Here is a 21,505-nt window from a genome sequence, read left to right on the forward strand (position 1 = left end):
AGTTTGTGAACTTAGCAACTTGGGTTGATCGGAAACAGGTCTGTGTAATTTTTTCGGGGGGAGAAGGGGTAGAAAAGAAAGGCTTTCCCTTTAAAACTGAACAGAAGCTGGTATCGCATCACATGACCCTTTACTGTAATTTCTATTAAAATCATTTCATGTCTGGGTGCCTCTGCTCTCCTGGCTCATTTGTATTGTTTACAACGAGTCACGGCACGGGCAGTTAGTGGTGGCTGGATCCATGGTTACCCGCTTTTACACTCACTAGTTAAATGGAATGCAGCTGTGCTGTGGGTTTCAGGGAGCAAGCTCTTAAGAAACCACAATCCAGCTATCAATCAGACTAATCTGAGAGAAATTAATCTTATAAACTAAGTATCGGTGCATATTAAAAATTGATAGAAAGGAAGCATGGACTTCTCATTGGCTGGAGTTAGAGAAGTGGACGAGCTGAGATGGGACCGAAGCGCCTCCGGACGCTGTCTGTGGTCTGCAGCTGAGAGCCTTTCCCCTTGCACCTCGGGAAAGCTCTCACGGGTAACACGGCTCCCCTTTAAAAAACAAATCCACCCCCCACCAAAACTGCATGCACCTTCATTGCACCTGCATCTTCTGAGGCTCAAACGAGCGCCTCAACACAGGTTTCACCAGACTGCACCCCCAGCAAGCAGCTTAAAGACATAAAGACGGCAAACCACCAGACGGCACTGGGCAGGGTTCACTTACAGCAAAAATCTCAGTGGAATTTAATTTACTCGTTACGAGCAAATCCAAACTGCAAACTAATATGTTTTATTTGGAGCAAGAACAGTATGCATCCATTCTGTTGCCCATGACTGTATGTGGTTAATTCTTTAAAAACATCCACCCCCTCCAAGCAAACTTGTTTCTCCAGATGGACATGACCAACAATTATAATTCCTAATAAACATGTAGAAGTTTTATAGTTCAATGCCTGCAATCACTGCCCCCCAAGTCATACTGAAGTGATAAAGGAGAACAGCAAACAGTTAAAGCTAACATATTACAACCCCATCTACTGCAAAGTCACTGTATCAGAAGCTCCAATTGATTTGTTTCCTCAGAACGAACTGAAAATGAATGTCACAAAACGTCGGAAAAACCCCTCCTGCTCTGCTAATCGGATCCTGTATCATGGTTGATCGCAGCTCAGCCCTGTGCTATCGCCTAAATCATACATACTCACACGTTCTGGGTTCTTCCAAGAGTTTGGTGCAGTTTCAAGGACAAATGTCTTAAGGAAGCTTCTCTACTGTGCAGCAAGGAGCCTAGCTCGGATCGGATGGCAGGAGCATGGTGCTAAATCTGACAGCAGAGAAGGAAACTTCCTGTGTGCAGAGGAGGTCTTGGGAAGTCTCGGCCGAAGGAGGCTGCTGGAGATGTGCTGGCTGGTGTGCTCCTGGGTTGTGTATACACAGTGGCAGCTGATCTGCGTTTGCAGCCCTGCAGAAAGGAACCTTTACTGAAAACCAATGGCATCACATTTCAGCGGGGCTGGTGCCAAGTGCTGGAGAGCAGTGCAACCTTTGACAACTTCACACAATTCAGCCGGGCAGACTTTGCCACCGGTCCCGGGGTGGGGGGGGTGGGGGACGTGTGTCCCCACCGGGTCTCACTGCAGGAGAGCTCCTGCGCTTCCTGGGAAACCAGACGCTATTCCCGACTGGACTGGCCTCTGATCATGGGGGCGTCCTTCCCTGCACTGATCTTCCATGGCGTCTCTCTCGCTGCCGTCCTGACCTCCCGTGGGCTGTATTTTCCCAGGATTTGAAAACTGAGCCCCGATTTCTAGAATGTATTTCCCTCTGGTTCTTATATAAACCTTCACCTCCACCATGCGTTCCTAATCCCGTGTGGAGCATTTACTTCTCCTCTGATGCCCCTCCCAAATACACGGAGGAAAAAATAATTTAGGCATGGGCAGTGCGCTGCCCAATGCTGCCTGCGGCTTCCAAACGTGGAGGTTGGAGGTTTAACGTGACCGTTTTGTGGGGGGCCATTTTATTATCGTTCATTATAAACACCACTCCAGTAGGGGCTTCTGCAAGCGTGAGGCTGTGGGGACATTAGCGGACAGGATGGAACAGAGAACACGGGATAGGCTAGTTAGTGGTGGGATCACCCTCATTACCTCCCTTACCAGGGGAAAATTCCAGACCTTGCCAACCCGAAGAGGGAACATTAAGAGCGCGTGGGAGAGACAGAGGGGGCGGGGGCTGCCGGCTGCCGTAACAAACGTAATCCATGTCACTGCTGAGCCACGTCACCATCTGAGAGGCCCTCCCTGTCCTTCCTCCTCCTTCCACTCCGATGACAAGCTGAGGTCATGGTGTACCATACGGCGTTTTCTGACTCGTGTGCATCTTACTCCACAGGGCAGAAATCAGAGCTGGCCGTGTAGCAGAAGGCCGCGAGGGATGTGTCAGGCATCCCAGGCCAGTGTTCCCGCACTTCTCTGAGAGCCCACCCAGGAACAGCGGGGCAACGGGGCAGTTATCCTGGCCAGGGCCTCGGCTTTCACTTTGGCCTTCCTATTGCTCAGACGTAATCATAATTCCCCGACACCTGAGAGCCCACAGAATGGGATGGGAAGTCTGGTCTCTGGAGCCAGAGGCTGAGCTTCCTGTCCTGGCCCTACCACCTTCTGCTTGCGTGAGGCGGGGAGTTGCTTAACGTTTCCTAACGTCTGTGTCCTCGTCTATGGAACGGGGACAACACAGCTCCCCTAGAAGATTAATGCAAAGACTTAAGGCATCACATATGTCACGGGCTGACCGGAGTGCCTGGCACCTGAGCATTTACAAGTCCTTCCTGAGCCTCCTCTAGGACCCAGGTGCAGTGCTGGACAGACAGAGGGCTCAGGGTACGCAGTCACCTGAGACATGGCCCCTCCTCTCCAGTGCATTGCTACACATGCTGGGTCATTCCTCCACACGCTAAGTCATTCCTCCACGCGCTAGGTCATTCCTCCACGCGCTGGGTCATTCCTCCACACGCGCTGGGTCATTCCTCCACGCGCTAGGTCATTCCTCCACACGCGCTAGGTCATTCCTCCACGCGCTAGGTCATTCCTCCACACGCGCTAGGTCATTCCTCCACACGCGCTAGGTCATTCCTCCACGCGCTAGGTCATTCCTCCACGCGCTAGGTCATTCCTCCACACGCGCTAGGTCATTCCTCCACACGCGCTGGGTCATTCCTCCACACGCGCTGGGTCATTCCTCCACACACGCTGGGTCATTCCTCCACACACGCTGGGTCATTCCTCCACGCGCTGGGTCATTCCTCCACACGCGCTGGGTCATTCCTCCACGCGCTGGGTCATTCCTCCACACGCGCTGGGTCATTCCTCCACATGCGCTGGGTCATTCCTCCACACGCGCTGGGTCATTCTTCCCCACGCGCTGGGTCATTCCTCCCCACGCGCTAGGTCATTCCTCCCCACGCGCTGGGTCATTCCTCCACACGCGCTGGGTCATTCCTCCCCATGCGCTGGGTCATTCCTCCACACGCGCTGGGTCATTCCTCCACACGCGCTGGGTCATTCCTCCACACGCGCTGGGTCATTCCTCCACACGCTAGGTCATTCCTCCACACGCTAGGTCATTCCGCCACACGCGCTGGGTCATTCCGCCACATGCGCTGGGTCATTCCTCCCCACACGCTAGGTCATTCCTCCACACGCGCTGGGTCATTCCTCCACACGCTGGGTCATTCCTCCACGCGCTGGGTCATTCCTCCACGCGCTAGGTCATTCCTCCACACGCGCTGGGTCATTCCTCCCCACGCGCTGGGTCATTCCTCCCCACGCTGGGTCATTCCTCCACGCGCTAGGTCATTCCTCCACACGCGCTGGGTCATTCCTCCACGCGCTGGGTCATTCCTCCACGTGCTGGGTCATTCCTCCACGCGCTGGGTCATTCCTCCACGCGCTAGGTCATTCCTCCACACGCGCTGGGTCATTCCTCCACGCGCTAGGTCATTCCTCCACACGCACTAGGTCATTCCTCCACGAGTACTAGGTCATTCCTCTACATGCTAGGTCATTCCTCCAGGCGCTAGGTCATTCCTCCCCACGCGCTAGGTCATTCCTCCACACACACTAGGTCATTCCTCCACACGCACTAGGTCATTTCTCCACGCGTACTAGGTCATTCCTCCACACGCGCTGGGTCATTCCTCCCCACGCGCTGGGTCATTCCTCCCCACGCGCTGGGTCATTCCTCCCCACACGCTGGGTCATTCCTCCACACGCTAGGTCATTCCTCCAGGCGCTAGGTCATTCCTCCTCGTCCCTCTCCCACTCAGACTTTGCTTAGTCTCTATCACAAAACACAAAAACCTTTCAAATACTTGGTCTCCTCCCATTCAAATACCAAGTCTCATTACAATCCTGTGAGGAAGATGAAATTATGTCCAGTTTGCAAGTGGGAAAACTGTGGCTGAAAGATGGGAGGGACAGACAGCCGAGAAATGATAGCCTGACCATCAACCTAGACCCTGATTCTGTCACACACGCTAGAGCACATGCATATGACTCACTGTGCAGCATATGTTGTCTGCACAATTCTGTACAGCTGTTATCTTAATGGCTCCATGTGTACACACATGTCCAAGTTGTTAACAGTGACTCACGCTTAAGCCACCCAAAGGTGGCCTCCTTTATTTGTTTAACATACAATGCACTGTGTATATGGAGGGCCTTGAGAATTCTGGTAAAAGCAATTACATATTTACTTTTAAATTCAAACTAGATCCCAAGACATCTCTTGATTTCGAGGCTCATTTCAGTTTCCAGGTTTAACAGATCAAAAAGTGTAGAATTCCGTTGATCATTATCCTGTGAATCAGAGCAGAACGCATGGCCAATCTTAGGTAGAATCCAAGCAGATATTGGGATCTGCTTTTTTAAGAACATATTTCTGTACAAACAGCCCAGATCTCTTGAATAATTATTGATCTACTGCTTCATTCCATGCTTTGAAATGTAGTCCATTTCTGATGGAAGAATTGGCTAGATATTCATTAGCGAATCATACATAAAAACAAAAAACAGTCTTGAAAGAGATCTGTATAGAATCTTGAACTTTGAGTTCAACTCATGTACTGCATTAATTAGTTCTGTTATATCCTAGAAATATTTTTCTAAGGGAATTCATAATTCATCTCATTATTTATAAGTATTTACTGCCAAACAGTGATTCCTTCAAACTTAACAAAAATCCAGGAAACTCAGGCCGATAGCAATGCCAGAAGTGCCGATGACAAGCACTGAGATGAGGAGAACAATGTCTCCGCACAGGGTTTTTGTCTCAGTCATTCACTTGTTCACTGAGACAGGCCGTGGCCATCTGTAAGGAGACAGCCTGACATCCCATTGGTTAGAATTATCACGCTTGCTACATTTAACTAGCCAGCTGAGCATTATTTCCGGCTTCCTCCCTAAATCAATATGTAAGGTATCCGCCACAGTTCTTGGGCCACAGGGGACAAGGACACATGCCTAAGAAGACCACTCTGAACCTAAGGAAACTGGCCTAAGGCTGGGTCAGACCTGCTCAGCACGGAGAACTGGTTGACCCACTGACTCTTCCTTATCACCTTAAACCACACGGGTGGGCAAAAGCGTGTTCGTATGGGAAAAGACAATACAATAATTAATAAATAATAATACAAGAATAAACTTCGTGCTTCACAACTTTAGGTCTACCTTTGCCCACCCCCGTAAATACAGTTTTATACCCATGAGTCTCACGCAACTCTCGCAACCAACCATCTTGGAAACAGATGCTTTTATTCACATTTTTACAGATCAGACAAATTCAGAGAATTTAATAATTTTACGAGATCACGCAGGCAATTAGCCACCTAGCACACACTTCAAAATGGATGTTCTAACTCCGATTCCAGAGCTTTTCCACATCACTAACATACAGGAATGTGCATACATTTGCTTCTTTTTCCTTTTCGTTTCTCATCCCACAGACCAGCTGAACACAGACCAGGCGACCTTACACACGCGCATGGGTGCACACACATGCGGATACGCCTGCCTTCTACCTTCAACCATCTTCTATCTTTTCTTCTCTCACATCTTGAACAATTACTTCAGAGGACAATTTTTCCTCTCCATTCTCCCTCACTCTGCTGGTCTTCAATGCCTTCGGATGTCAAACCACAAACCTTATCACAGGTGACAACCTTAGTAGTGCTGAAGTGGCTCTATTCCAAGGGCAAGAAAGGCCATGTATTTTGTAACCAGCCTCTAAAAGTTCTGTGAGTTTTTTATAATCCCTCTCAGAGACTCTCCAATGGTTTTTACCCATTTTTTAAACTTCCAGTTACACGTGCATTCTCTTAAATAGCAACCCTCCCGTGTCTAGATAAATAATAAACTGGCCTTCAGTTCTGTTGCCTTTTCGTTATGTTTATCACACATATCATAATAAAACTGTTTTTCACATTTCTTCATCACTGATATAGAGTATTTTACTCTAATAATTAGCAGAGGTTTTTATGACCTAACCTAGTAATCAGCAGTTAAGATTGTCTTTTGTGGAAAACTGTGTTTTGAATATTCAGTAACTGATCTACATCTGAGAATTTTTAATGCAAACTTGAACGTCCGAATGTCATAAAGCTTTCATTTCAAGCCACTGAACTTGAGCTCAATTCCTACTCTATCTACTAATATTTCTGGCCATGGCATAAGGCCATACTGTAGTAAATGGTTTGTTTATACGATAGAAATAAACAGGACTATAATGAACTGGCTCATTCATTATTAATCAATTATTTTATTCTGGGGTGAAGTAGGTTGGAGAACATCGAGTCAAACCGCCTCTTTCGGGAACGAAGAGACAGAGCAGCCCTGCTCCCCGATGAAGCAGGGAATCAGACCATGTCATCAGCTCTGGTCCGGACCATTCGGACTGGTCCTTAGCTGAAGATCGATGTTCAGTAGTGCGCACATTAGCGAAACAGAGCAAATTTCTAACTTGGAAGGTGATGGATCTAAAGGATCATCAGGTATTATGTCCCATTTCTGCAACCTTTGGAAATAGATGTTCATACTAAATAGAAAATGAATTTCTGATAACTGAATTAAACGGTTCCTCTAAATAGCCAACTTTGGATTTCTTTCCACACGTAATAACTTGGAAAAATATATAGCCTGTGTTTACTATAGCACTATAGCCACAGTCTCTAAGAAGAGCTATAACTCGCTAACAATTTTCCTGATTTATGTCTGAAAACATACAGGGCATGAAATGATTTCTGTAACCTTACATTTTCCTCAAGAACACTGGTAGGCAGGAGATATATTCTAAAAATCATGTTGGATTGCTTGTTACAGCTGCTTTTTTAATAGAAATACATGACAATTACACATGCTTCACACACACAAATACCATTAGATGTTTCCCCATTAAGAGAAGAAAGAAGAAAAAAGGAAGGAAGGGAGAGGAGGGAAAGAGGAAGAGAGGAAAGAAACTCTAATAAAAGAATCTATTTTCATCAAACATTTACATTGTAAAAATGGACTGCCTTCTCGAGTAAGAAACTGCAATAAATATTATTCAAAAGCACAGTTTATGGATAATGGATAATTATAAACTGTAATGCACTATACGAATTTTAGTTATTCTTGGTCTTAGTATTTAACATATATGGAAATGTGCTTCAAAATCTATAATTGTGCTAATAAAAATAGGTATTCATGAATATAAATTATATTGGTCATAAAATCAGCCTTATTAATCTAATATATCTTAGAGTGAGACAGAATTTAAATGGGCCACCCCGGTAACACAGATATCTGGAAACAGTGTTTCTCCGAGTGAGATAAGTATCTAGCAGAGCAGGGACACCAAAGTTTTAACATACTTCATGTAAAGTTAGCCTCCTGACATTAAATCTTCAAAGCAGCAAAAAATTACTATGCCAGATACAAATATTTCCCAGTTAAAAAAAAAAGTTTTGAATAAGGGAAGTAAAATAAACACATTCATTAATTAGCACCCCGTATCGAGCCCCGGCCAGGTCATTTATTTTAGCAGCTGTGCCATCTCCAACAGCCAGAAGTGTCCCTAAGTAAATAAACTACCTTTGAATCTCCAGTGTCCTGTATTTATTCACGGGGATTCCAAACGCATTCAACCACCTTTTGTGGGAACTATGATCACCCCCGTGCTTAAATGAACAAAGTATCCTTCAGGATAGAAATATAAACAGAGGCCTGATCTAAAGCTAGCGATGATTCCTCGCAACTGCGGGATTATCCATCGCAATGGCATAAACACATTATTAACAATCTGTACATGGTATACACATCAGAGAGGGTTAGGGGGTGGCATTTACACCCAATACCACGGAGCAGGTAAGCTACCAGGGTGGTGGCTTTTCCCAGCTGGAAATCATCAGGGCTCAGTCAATTAACGGTACCCAATCTCCAAGAAAAAGACAACATCCCTAGCTGTGCGACAAAGACGCACAGACCCTGAACATTATCACCGTGTGTACTTCAGGAATTTTTACTTAAAGATTTGCAAAGATTTTTTCCAGTTACCTTAATCTGAAGATCGAAAACCACACAGCTGTGTGTTTACATTCTATCGGAAAAGCCTGTATTACTTTCCACATCCTCTCTGGAAAGAACAGCCCACGGGCTCCGACTCTCCCTTTTGGACACCCCTGATTTCAAAACAAAGTACTATGATTAATGGGGTTCAAAAGGGTCAAAGAAGACAGGTGATTCCAGAGGACGATCCTTCCCCTCATCCACAGGCCCCACCCCACCCGCGGGCCTGCGCGGGTGAAGAGTTCTTAGATGTTACTCATAACGCCCTGCCGATTCCCGAGGCCCTCCTGGGATGGCAATGCTAACCTAAACATGGCGCACGAAACCGAATTATGTCACAGCTTTAAAAAAAAAAACGAACAGCAAAGGGGCAAAAGAAAATTCCTCTGTTTGCACAAGAGGCCCCAGTATGTTATTTTGACTTTATAAAGATACTTTAAATGAAGTTTTAAAAAATCACAGGGCTGTGGAACTGGGTCCATCATTACTTCCCAATGACAGACTCTAAGGTCCGTGGAGAGATCTTCAGCGGATTTTCTCGTAGCAGTGGTTCAGCTGACTCACCCGCTGCTCTCTGGGAAAAAACAAGACCTGCACTTAAATGGAGATCTAGCATTTCCAAACGCACAGTACCCAGAAGGCAGAAGCCTGTCCAGGCTCCTCAGTGGGAGTAACTCAAATCCCATCCGGCACTTTGGATGCTGAAGGGGTCTCCATTTCACAGGGTTCCGTCTGTGGCCCTAACATTCTTTTCCCTTCGTGCATTCTTTGGCATATTTGTCCCAAGAAGTTCAAAGGACACCCAGCTCCACTGCAAAGTCCCTCCACTGACAACAAGCCATTACCACCACATACGTGTCGGATATACACAGAAAAAGAGCAACAAAAGGCAGGTTGGCCAGAAATGTTAAATAATTGAGAAGCAGACATGATTTAATTGAGTAGTAAGCTTAGTTTACAATGCAGCCAATTTAAAGCCATAAAAATCCTGCATCAAGATTTTATCTTGTGGTTGACCAGTACATCGGCTATCTGTTATTCAAAAGTATCCCACCAGTGTTTTTCTTCATTAGTGTGGTTTCTGGCACTTCCCTCCAAATCTTACTGTTCCCGCAGTTTTCCGACAATTTGGAAACATACAAAATTCCTATGTTCTATCACAAGGTCCGCTCTCTGGGATAATGACATCTTCCATGCTTAATTGCAACCAATTTCAGAGGTGAATCTGTAAGGCAAACCTTAACTTCCTCTGCTGCTAGCATTTGTTTGCGTTTACCACTGCCAAACGCACAAGACCTTAAAAATAAACAAACAGGATGAAATCTACTTGTATGGATACATCTGCGAACAAAGGGAGAACCTCGCCAATCACCTCCTTTCCTGGGACACACCGATCTCGGGAGTTGTCTAGACTTGAAGTGTCGTGGGGAATCAGGGAAGTCCTGCCTTCGGTGTTCTGCTAAGGCGCAAAGCCCGTCTGTGCAGGAGGAAACAGAGGCCCTTCGGATCGCTTTCAAACCCGAGCCCACTACCTCGGGCAGGCCCTTGCTACAATTCTAGCTGCGGCTGGACCGTCCCTGTAAACAAGGCTCCTGAGAACAGCCAGGAACACCCTCCTCAGCCTCATCCCCTCGCGGCCCCTCAGCTGTCGGCATAGTAGCTGCCTGCCCCTCTCTGGCTGATTCAAGCTCAGACCCCAAAAGGAAGAACCACCTTGGCGATCACCTCGTGCGGAAGTACTGGGGCAGGAACACGCGGTGCTCAGCTGGAGATGAGAACGTGGTCCTCTCTTGCTAACCTTTTAATTTCTGGAGAGAGACTGTACCAAATGCATTGAGCGGCGCACACATGGGAACCTAATAGGTTGATCTGGTCTATTTTGTTCAAGCACAACCTGCTCAGGAAGTCCCTTTGCTCCCCTTAAAGAAGACCAGCAGGCTTCAGTATATACCATGCGTGAAGCTTTAAATGCTCTTCAGATTTGTTACAGTAAATAAATGTTCTGTTATCGATGTTCATCACCCCTAGTCCGTGCACAATGTTATCTCAACACACACCGTTCTAATTCTAGGTAACACGGGTTTAAAGAGTTATGAGCTACGTAAAAACAACAAAGTCATGCCCAGCAGACAAACCTATGTTTGAAAGATCATGGAGGCCAGCTTCATGACAGACACGATTCTTTCCGTGTTGGCAGGAAAAGAGGCCCTGTCGAGGTCACTCCGTCTCCACTAAGATTTCTGCGTCCCTTCTCGCTATCAGCTACTCCTCGCCCAGATTTGAGAGCCGTTCAAATTTCCCTCCCTTCCCCACAATGACACAGTGTTTCTCAGATTGGTTAACTCCGGTGGGTACCATCGAATCTCCTGCACAGAAAACAACAAACAAACAAACCAACAAACAACCCCAACACCACTCCCAACCCCACTCCCCGCCTCTCCTGAACTTGGCCATTTCCCAAACACACTCCCCCGTTTGGTCCCTGGGCAGCATGGGAAACAAAGGAGAGCTTCTCTTCAAAACTAGACCAAGGAAGTCTTCAGCCGCTCCAAGCACTTCCGAACGCCTGTAGGTCTCTTGATCTTAAGAGTATTAAGCAGGACTGTTTTGAAAGTAGTAGGAGGTCATATATGGAGCTAACAGCTTCTCTTAACTCACTTGCTGAGATTTGGGTTGTTTTTTTTTTTTTTTTGAGTCAGAGAGAGAAGGTGCTATTTTCAACACTGCCCTGTGGTTTATGTGAACAAAATCCCTGGCTTTCGGTGTGTGCCTGCGCCTCATTGTACAGCCACTGGGTCTGGTCGCACACCCCCAACAGGGCAAACGTGCTCCCCCAGCCCAGGCAGACCCGAGTGGCAGTCCACGGCATGCACAGAAGCAAGCACAGCACGTGCACACACACACACACACACACACACACACACACACACGCAGTCGTTCCCCGCACCCAGGCAGGCATGTGGGGCTTTCTCCAGGCCCTTCCGGACTCTTCCAGAATTGCCCAGGAAGAATCCGAAAGGAGGAGGGGCTGCGGCTGGGAAGGGAAGAGGAGAGGCGGAGGGAAGCTCTGCCCTCCCTGTCTTCCTCCAAGTCTCCCATCAGCAAACAGGGGGGCGACGGGAGGGCGGCTCTCTCCTGCAGACGCTGCTCACAGACTTGAGGGGGAGCGGTGGGTAGGTGGCTGGAATTACTTCAAATGGTGGCCGGGTGACCTCCCTGCAACTTCCGAGACTCCCGGGGGGAGGGGCAGGGGCCGGGGAGGCGTAGAGGACAGGAGGGGGACGCTGGGACCACTGCAGCAGAAACCACCAGAAGGGCTCCCCAGCCCCTGGCGGCGGCCCTCCACTCCTGCTGCGCCACCCTCCCCGCGCGCCCCCTGCCCTTCACCAGCGCCTCGCTCCGGAAGACCGGAGGACCCCCCGCCCCTCCCGGTCCAGGTGCCCGAACTCTGCCCTCACTCCGGGCCACTTTACCGGGCGCCGAAGTCTCTCTCCGGGAAGGGGGATGGGGAAGGTGTTGAAAGAGCAGATCTCCTTGCAATTAGAATTTATCTGTGTCTCTGGCCCACGCGCCGGCCGCGGTGCAGTCGCGGGCTGGCGCGTCTACAAGATAGGGACAGCACTCAGGACTGTGTTATTGAAGGAGGGGTTGCTTCTTGTTGTTTTTCTTTTTTGTTTTTTTCCAAGACACTCTAAACAAGTGAAGGGGGAGGGGGGTGGCCAAAGAGATTTCAACCAGGACTGCAAAGCAAGAACGCCCCCGATGCCAACGTCTGTCTCCAGATGTTGATGATAAGGATTTGGACCAGTTACCTTGGCAGGGTCAGAACTGCGGCAGGGAAGCCGGGTGAGTCGTCGGGGGTTTTAAAGGCGCAAGCCCAGCCGGTGCCTTTGGCTAGGAAAGTCCACCAAACCCCCATGCAGAACAGCGCGCGGCTCACACACGCCTCCTTCCACTGGGCTCCCGCGACCTCAGCCGGCGAGGGGGAGCAGGCCGGCCCGCCGCCCGCAAGGGCACGGCCACCCGCCGGGGCCCCGCGGGCGGGGGGCCGGCCTGGCCCCCGGGGTCCGCATCCCGAGCGGCTGTCACTCACCGAGCCGGGCTGCGAGGGGCAGAGGGGCGCCGGCCGCTAGCCCGAGCGCCCGGGCGCCTCCCTTCGCTCTTGGTAGCGTCGGTCCGCACTCCCTGTGACCCAGGACGTCATGATGCCTCTCTGTTTTCTCAATGATAACTTGGCAGAAGACGGGAGAGGCTGCCAGGTTCTCCTCGGGTGGTTACGTGGTATGTGCACGTTTCTGTTTGCATGCCCTTCTCTCCCCCTCTCTCGCTTTCTTTAAAAAAAAAATAATAAATATTGGTATTTTTTATGAAAAAAAAAAAATGTTTCCCGGCACTGTCATGCCTCGATTGCATGACTGTGCGTTTGCATAATTGGCACCCCTGGGCGTGTGTCTGCGCGTGGGGCTTTTTTGCCCCTTTAAATCAAGCTGCTCCCGCCGCGCGCAGCCTCTGCAAACGGAAAGCAAGCATGCGTTCATCTTTTGTCTTTCATTTTACCTTCAGGGTGACATTCAGTGCCAACGGCGCCCTCCTGACCGTCGCCAATCCCCGCCTGGCCAAAATAAATTTTAAAAACCTTGGGGGGGGGGCGGGGAAGGGAAGCCAGAGCCAGCCGCCCCCCACCCCCGGCAGCCGCGAATGCTGGGGTTTCCATCCCTTCGACTCCCGGCCCCCAAACCGGCCCGGCCCACCTGCCCCCCACCCCCACCCCCCGCAGGCAAATCGGCTTCCTGGCTACCCACCGGGCCCAGGCCGAGGCTCAGCACCAGGACAGCCAGGGGCGTCCTCGGGCAGCCGGACACTCATGCTGGCGGCTGCCACTTGCAGACTTGCATCCCTCCGCTGCCTTCCCAGGGTGTGTAGGCCTCTCACAACTGGAGCTATTTTTGTCTCCCAGAGATGTTCTTTAAAGCCTTTTAAAAATGGGAAGGGGGCAGGGAAGAAAGAGAGAAGGGGGGGGACCCCAGCCCCTGTGAGAGGACCTGGCCAGATACATCAGAAAATTGGGGGGACTCCTGGCACCCGACCCACCGGGGCAGTTAGGAAGGACAGAAAGGATAACCAGCCTTTAACTGATTTTTTTCTACAACAGCCAGAAAAGTTGTTTTGTTTTGTTTTTAAACACAAGGATATTATTGCTGGCTAATCACTGTATCTGTCATTTCTGTAATTATGTTTGCTAGAATCAGTAGGAAAGGTTTCCAGTACAACCATGCACTCTGGCAGACGTGAAAATGGATTTGAGGCGGTCTGATGACAGGCCAGGTAGAGCAGAAACCGTGGCTTTTTACGACACGTAGTTTGTGTCATTTGTACAGCATCTGTGTGTCTTCTGTAGCATCTGTCACCACCACATCGTGCACGTTAATCACCATGAGGATAGTCCAGAAAAACTAACATCTAGTGCCTGGCCTGGCAAATCCTTCACGCTGCTTCATCCCTAATTCCCCATTGGGAGGAGTAGAATGGGATTGGGAATTTTCTTTCTCCCAAGTCTCTTGTTGACCTTGGCCACCATAGTGCATTGCTAAGGTCACTGTTTCTACTGATTCCAAATTTCTGAAAGATGACAGCAAAAGCCAGGGTTGCAAAAATAATAAAATAATAATAATAATAATAATAATAATAATAATAATAATAATAATACATGGAGGACAGTGTCAAATCTGAAAAGCAAAGACTTTCGAACGCACTCAGGTCAACTACAGCTGCCAGAGGCTTAAAAATAGTTTACCTATTTCAGAGGTTGGCTAAGTGTGATGAAAATAGCAAGTAGCTTGTTAGATCTCTTCCCCTGGCCATCCCAGACCAAGACGCCCTCGCACGTTCCACAGGGAAGACAGCAGACAATAAGAATTGGAGAAGAGACCCCCTCACGGAAGCCAAAGACAGTCTCAGAACACCACTGACCAGTAGGCAGATTCCAAAACCTGAATGGGGCCTCGCCACCCATAACGACTGGACATGCAGCTCTCGGGCCCTGCGTATCAGTCTCCTTGGAAGGTCCAAGGAAGAGCTGGTGCAGCCCAGCCAGTGATTAGAGGTTATCGGTGTCAAGGACGACTCTAAGCAAGCCAAGGCCCTTTTCAGAGCGGGAGCAGCCATCATCTCCCCAGGTTACTGATAACTCGCAGCAGCTATCCGACAGGGGCGCGTTAATGTTCAATCTACCAACCTGGTTCTCCAGCTTTTTTACTTATTAACCTCAGAACTGGATCCTTCAAGGCCCACTGCAAAGAGAAAGAACCATAAAAATTTGACTCACTTTAATCTCTTGAAATCTTTTTTTTTTTTCCTTCAAATGCCTTCCATGCCGTTTGTCACCCATCCACATGCCAGTGCAGGCAGCCAAGTGGTTTTCTTCCCCGGGGCTGAGACGTCTGAGCCACCAGCAAAGGGGACAGGCAGGGTACTCAGGTTCCCTGGAGGTTTGAATAGATCCTTTCTAAGCCCAGGCTCTCGGAGTCCAATTCTGCCTAAGACCAGCTCTCTGTTGTTTATTCAGGTTCAGACTCCTCAGGTTCGACTTCCCAGCCCTCATTCTCTGGCTTCACCCTGAACAGGAGAATTCATATTGTTGAAGCCTGTTCACTTAACTTCCCAACCCAAACCAAAGGGCGTGCAAATGCCGGCTACGGTGGATCGAACGCTTAGAAGGCCCTGTCCTACCCTTTCCTCGTGCTCAGAACCTATAAATCCTCCCAACAACAACATGAGAGAGGGGCTATTGGTATTCCCACTCTACACAAGGGAAGACAGGCACAGAGAAGTCAAAAATTCGCCCAAAGTTGCAAAGCTGTGACTCAAAGTCAGCTGCCTTGAGCCCTCACTACCAAACGTTCTGCCTGCCTGCCTACCTATTCAACTTTCTTTCCAACAACTGGGACTGTGCAGGTTTGGTTCAGGCGGGTCACCTCCTGCCCATCTCCTATCCAGTGTTAACTCCTACTCTAATGTCACTGCCAAGCACACAACACCCTGGTCTGCCTCTTTGCTATTCAAATTCTATGCGTTGGTCAAGGCCAAGTTCAAATCCGACTTTGTCCACAAAGCCATTAGTTACTATTCTTGGGTGTACTGATCCTTCTCTATCTTTGTCCCACAATGTTCTTTTCTACCTGTGGCATCACTGCTCCTTAACTGTTTGTGGGACTTCTTTTTTTGACTCTTCTTCGTCTCTCAGTTCCTTCTTGACAGGATTATGCATTTTTTTCCCTGACTCTCCCAGGATGCCTAACATGGTGCCAAGTACAACGCTGGCCCTCATTAAATAGCTTCTGAGGCACTAATTGACAAAATACTGCCCTTTGGAGAGCTCGGGTGCCAATTTTCAGTGTGACAGAAATGGAAAGTTTTATGTAGCACTGTTTGATCCTTTTAACTGGAGCAACTGCGAGCTGATTTCTCCACATTTCAGATAGTCCCTATAAAACAACCACGTAAGATCAAAAGTATTTAATTTGAGAAGCATATTTGGATGAGGTAGACTTTAATGAGAATGTGTAGGGGCAGGAACAGCGAACACAGATATAATTTTAATATTTGGGAAGCAATTATAAACTTACTCGTGACTTTTTTTAGCTTTGGAAAATAAGTCAGGAGGCCTGTGGCCTTATGTTGCGTATGTTACTGAGCAGCTGTGTGTGCCCTCTGCCTATTATTTAATCATTCTGGGCCCCGGTTTCCTTCGTGCACAAGGAGATGTTTAACCAAATCCCAAGTTTTGTCCAGCTCTAAGCTTCTACAAGTCTAAACAGAATGTGAGACAGAAAGAGAAAGGATTCAGCCTAGTAAAACTGGTTTCTTTGAAGGATACAAAAATATGCTGGGGAGCTCAGGTAAAAGTAACAAAGATCATATTTCTAATTCCTAGCATAGTGAAGGGTAGCTCAGAAAAAGAAATCTATATACAGCCCTGGTTAGGTGGCTCAGTGGGTCAGAGCACTGTCCCACACACGGAAAGGTTGCAGGCTGGATTCCTGGTCAGGACGCGTACTTAAGTTGTAGGTCCAATCCCTGTGCAGGGCGCGCAAGGAAGGTAACCAATGGATGTTTCTCTCTGGCATTGATCTTTCTTTCTCTCTCTTGCCCTTCCTCTCTCTTTAAAATCAATAACCATATCCTTGGGCGAAGATTTCTTAAATGTTTTTAATTTATATACAAAAATATGTTGCAATTTAGCTTAGCCAAGATGGTCCCATTTGAGATACAATGATCAGTAACTGGGTGTAGCAGCAGCCCACCATATCAACCGTGGGTTATTAGTCCTCATTCACGCTTGCCTACAACTGTCCTTCTAGCACAGTCAGCTTGCTATAGAGACTTCATTGGACATGAACGAACCCAGCCATTTGTGCCTGGGTGCCTTAGTCTCATGCGGAGCTTGAATTCCTTCAGGAAGTAGTTGAAGAGCTTGAATTACGTCATGAAGTAGTTGAAGAGCACAGCTCCACTTGGGGGCCAGAATCAGAATGGGACCTCTTACAGATTTCCTGTTGGAACTAACTTAGCAACGGCCTGCCTCTGTTCCTTTCCTTACTTACGTCTACGCATTGAACACTCATAATTCATTGACCTTCTCACCAAGTCTTTGTTAGGATAAATGAAGTAGCCAAAGGGAAGGCACCCCACCAGTGCCACAAAATATTACAGCAGATGTGCCTCATTTTACACCAGAGTTGTGTTTCTAAAATAATAAAATTAGTAGTGCCTATGAGTACAAGAATTCAGGTTTCCTGGCTGAGAATCTTAGCTGATTTCTGCTCTATCTTGTTAGCTACAGGACTTCACAACACCCCGCAGGTAGTTAAGGGCAGAATCAGGATGTCTGTGCAGCTCAGTCACCCTGTCCCTGTCCAGACTCAAAAGATGTGATACAAACTGGGGGCAAGTATCACAGTGCATAACTCAACTAGGACCAAGGTCGTCAGAACATTTATTTAAAACAGAAATTTATACTGTGCCTCTGGCATGAAAAAAATGAAAGCGATCTCATAGAAGGCAGGGGTCCTCGGTCAAGATTTCATGATGGCTCTAGGCATCCATGGATGAATTAAGGAAGTCTTCAAGTTGTAGGCAAAATGTGCATGTGCTTGTGTGTGCGCACACATGTACGTGCGTCGTTCTCAAGAGGAAAATCTGTAACTTTCAGCACGTTCTCAGAACGGTTCATGACCCCTGAGCGGCCAAGAACCAGCTAGGAGAATGGCTTGTTTCAAGGCTGACGCAGAGGGTAACACAATCATTTAGGCCAAAGGCCGTGCCGACTACAACACGGGGGGTACGCAATAATCGCTGATACTTGGGGTGATGGTCTTGAGGCACAACGGAAGCTGCAATCATCAAAAAGATATTTTTTCAGGGTATTTTACTTAAACGACAAGAGAAAATGCAGCAGCCTTTTGGAAAGATTTGACGATTGAATTTAAATAGGAAGAGGTCTCCGGTTTTGTTGGAGCTGGCTGGACAATTCTCTGCGTGCTAAGCAAGGTGGATCAGTGTGGGAAGATAGTCCTTGTTTGGGGGACTGCGGTGATGTCGGCCGCAGCTGTCAGCAGGCAGAGAAGGAGGGCATACAGCGGAACTGAGGCGGTGAGGTGAGGGAAGAACACGGCAGGGGTATCTGGCAGGGAACTGGAATCAAAGACTTCAGTGTCTGTCCTGGGTAACTGACTTACTGATAGGATGTTCCAGAAGCACAAATAAAGGCTATGTTAAAAAAAAAATAATAATAATGAGCTTGGTTGGGGGCATGTTGGGTTTAAAGGGCTACGGGACAGCCAGATTCCAGTGGCCTTAGAATCATTTTGAAGCAATCTGTGGCTAGAGAAACCTACTTATGAATCTTCAGTGAATTGGCAGTGGCTTAAGCTGGTAATAAAGATGGGGGAAATTATGAATATAAATGATTTAGAAGCATCTGAAATAAGGTTGCATTTAGTTGAATAAAATCTAATTTACAAAATATGAAGTTATATGACACCCAAGGCAAAATAGTGTTGGTGATTTTAAATATTCATAGACACCTGTATTTGTACCATAAATTTCTGAACAGGACGATATATCTCAGATTTTATTGTCACCTGGGGTTTTCTGGAGTCCTTTCATCTCAAGGCTTTCTTATCCTTTTTCAATTTTGTTTTTCCATGACATTTTCCACTCAGTATTATTTTGCGTTCATTTCCGGCGTACAGCACCGTGGTTAGACACCAAGGCTCTAGTTTCCCTTTGTGACTGCGCATTCGTTGCCCGTGTTCAGAAGGGAGGAAGAGTTCTCCCTGGCATCCAGGTTCAAGATGTCACCTGACGCCACAAGTTCACAACTATGTTCTCGGCTGGGTGGCCCTGCCAGCTGCTGACCCAGCAGAGGAAAGCCAGCGTCATGGAAAGAACATTGAACTTGGCATCAGGATAGAGTGTGAATCTACCTTCCAGCTCTCCCTGCTCTGGCGACCCTGGGCAAGTCGCTCAGCTTCTTACCCCCTGGATTTCCCCATCAGTACCCGCCCTGCTGTCCACAGGGAATGAATGACCACTGAGCCTTGGACTTGAGGTGGTCGCCGAAGGGGAGGCTTGAGTGAGCCCAGCTGCATACTTCGTAAGTCACCTCCTAGATGAATCTTTTAGGGATGTTACCTCCCCCTCTCCTCTCTGTGACTGCCCAGTGGAGTCTGTCACTCCTTTCTTTCTGCCCCTGTCAACACACGTCTATGACTGTACTTGCCACACTTTATTTTGGGTTAACGTGTCTGTCTTTACTGTTCCATTCAGGTAAATGCCTTTAGCATAACAGATGTTATCATTATTTTTTCACTCCTAGTGCCTAGCACACAGTAGGTGCTCCATAAATGTGAAATGAATCAGCTAGTATCGGGGAGAGCATTTGCCTGGATCTGTTCCTATTCCATGAAAATTCTTTAGCTACTCCAGGAAGCAGAAAGAGCAAAGCCAGCCTACCGGTGAGCCGTAAGCTATATGGCCCAGGCACTTGGCTCCAAAGGGGCCCTCTCTCTCATAAAATTCCCACTTTTACTTAATGATGCTCCCTTATGCATACAGTTATTATAAAGGAATAAAGTATGTCGGTCCCCAATCATAGTTAAGCTTAAATAGCGAAACAGCCTCACCCTCCAAAAAAATGTTAACATTGGCTTCATTTGACACCGATACATAAATGCTTGGTAGCAGCTTTTGCCAGAAAGCTCCGGAGAGAGAATGGAGAATGGGGTAGGGCAACTACGAGAAGGATGAGTGACCGTCACAGCAGGGTGGAACAAAAAACAAAAAACAAAAAAACAGAAAACGGAACCAAATAGCCCCCTTTACATTCCTGAGGAGTGGTGTTGAGCTCTCTGGGGTCCGTTCTTACATCTTTAAAATGGAATTATAATATTGAGGTCTCAGAGTCAGTGGGGGGATTAACTGAGATATTGCATATGAAGGTTAAATGAAGTAATGCCTTGTCAAAACAGGCAGCTGATAAAAGAAAATTCTCCTCCCTTCCTTTCTGAGTTCTTACCTATTGACCCTCCCAGAAAAAGAAGAAGAAAAATAAAAAATCAAATGCATCCATTTGTGACCATGATCGGCTTCTCAGCTCTTCCTTTGACCGGGCTGTTGAAAAGAGGACGCCTGGGGGCAGCCAGCCTGCGCTGGTGGTCTCCGAACTTCACGGCACACAGGGGCCACTTGGCAGGCTTCTGAAAATCCTGATACTCACTCCACACCCCATAGCAAGTAAGTCAGAATGTCTGAGGGCTACAGACAAGCAGCAGGATTTTTTTTCTAGAACCCCAACTTATTCCCGTGGGCACCAGAATTTGAAAACCACCGGCTACTGAAGAGAAGTGCGCTGTGGCCAGTGACTCTGTCTGCTTGGAGCCGCATGCTAATGAGACCCTTGTTTGGAATTCCAGTCCAGAACAGGGCAGCTCTGGGCCCTTCCCCAGGTCTGGGATGCTTAGTCCTTCTCTTTCCACCCTCCTTTGGCAAACTCTTTGTAAGTGAACTCCAGATTTGGGATAATAACAGTGGACTGACTCATCCCAAGTACCAAAAATAAAAAAAAAATTTTTAAAGGCACCAACAGATATGTATTGGTAGTACTTTACAATGTAGAAAGTATTTTGATAGCTTATTATATTGAATCTTCAACAACCCTGCAGAGTGGGCATTATTTTCATTATGCCCAGTAACTAGATAATAAAACAAAAAAATAAGGAACAGCTAACCTACCCAGGGACAAAGCTGGTGTGTTAAAGAAAGGAATGAATAAATGGGCAAAGGGAAATGTGCTCTGGAGAAACTTAAATGAAGGTATCCTCTCTACAGTTGAGGATTATCTTTTCTAACTCTCATTTTCCCTTGCAATGATCTAATGAAATGGATAGGATCCCTTCTGTCTAGAAAAATAAAATAAGAATTAAAGCCGTTAGACCTGTAAGGAGAGCAAAACATTGGCTAAGCAAAAAGATGGTCAAACTGGAGTTGATTTTTTTTAACTTTCTTTGTAATTATTGCAGGGTGAAATACAGAGGGTAGGTAGGTATTTCTCACCATATCTGTGAAACCTACTGTAAATGTGGCTAGCCATGAATTCACTGCACTGAGAGGCCCAATGGGTCAGGCCAGGAAACTATTTTCCATCTGCCCAAACCAGACCCAGCCAAGACACACAAATCCAGCAGAGCCTTGAAGTGCAGTGTTAACTGTGGCCTGGATTAGGGTTCCCTACAGGCCGAATCCTATTCTGACCAACGTACGACAGAATTCCAGTGGAAGTCAGTCCCCAGCACAAGGGCCCCTCTCTGTCATTACAAGGCTTGGCTTCAGTGCAGAGCTGTT

At 47.6% G+C, this 21,505-nt stretch overlaps 1 long non-coding RNA gene across 1 annotated transcript; it reads right to left on the reverse strand.

Moving 5' to 3' along the window:
* Nucleotides 1-826: 826 nt before the first annotated feature.
* Nucleotides 827-13,527, reverse strand: LOC149992321 (uncharacterized). The gene is made up of 4 exons (XR_016508303.1): nt 13,405-13,527; nt 13,160-13,214; nt 12,696-12,933; nt 827-1,464 (listed from the first exon to the last, which is right to left on the reverse strand). It is a non-coding gene; the product is annotated as an uncharacterized LOC149992321 (long non-coding RNA).
* Nucleotides 13,528-21,505: the final 7,978 nt, after the last annotated feature.

The sequence above is a fragment of the Furipterus horrens genome, unplaced genomic scaffold, assembly GCF_987537825.1.
Source record: "Furipterus horrens unplaced genomic scaffold, mFurHor1.1.pri manual_scaffold_15, whole genome shotgun sequence".
Classification (NCBI taxonomy): domain Eukaryota; kingdom Metazoa; phylum Chordata; class Mammalia; order Chiroptera; family Furipteridae; genus Furipterus; species Furipterus horrens.